Raw genomic sequence first — 314 nt, 5'->3', positions numbered from 1 at the left:
TGGTGAGGGGGAGCCTCTCGCACCCAGCCATGGTCCTTAGTGCTGGAGGAGGGTCACTGTGAATGGGTCAGAGGGAGGTGGCAAAGGTCCCTGTCCCTCCCAGGGCTCAGCCTGTCCCATGGCTCACACTGGGTGGACGAACTGGTAGACGAGGCGCTGGGAGATGTCGGGTTTCCGGATGATTCCCTTCTTGTAGTACTGCCGGATGGAGCGGCTCAGCTTGTCGTAGTTCATGGCCGGGCGGTTCTTGCGGATGCCCCACAGACGAGCCACCTGCGCCGAGTCCTCGATCTTGAAGATGCCTGGGAGGGGAG

The sequence above is a fragment of the Acanthisitta chloris genome, unplaced genomic scaffold, assembly GCF_000695815.1.
Source record: "Acanthisitta chloris isolate BGI_N310 unplaced genomic scaffold, ASM69581v1 scaffold19477, whole genome shotgun sequence".
In the NCBI taxonomy this organism is placed as follows: domain Eukaryota; kingdom Metazoa; phylum Chordata; class Aves; order Passeriformes; family Acanthisittidae; genus Acanthisitta; species Acanthisitta chloris.
This window is presented reverse-complemented; position numbering follows the sequence as displayed.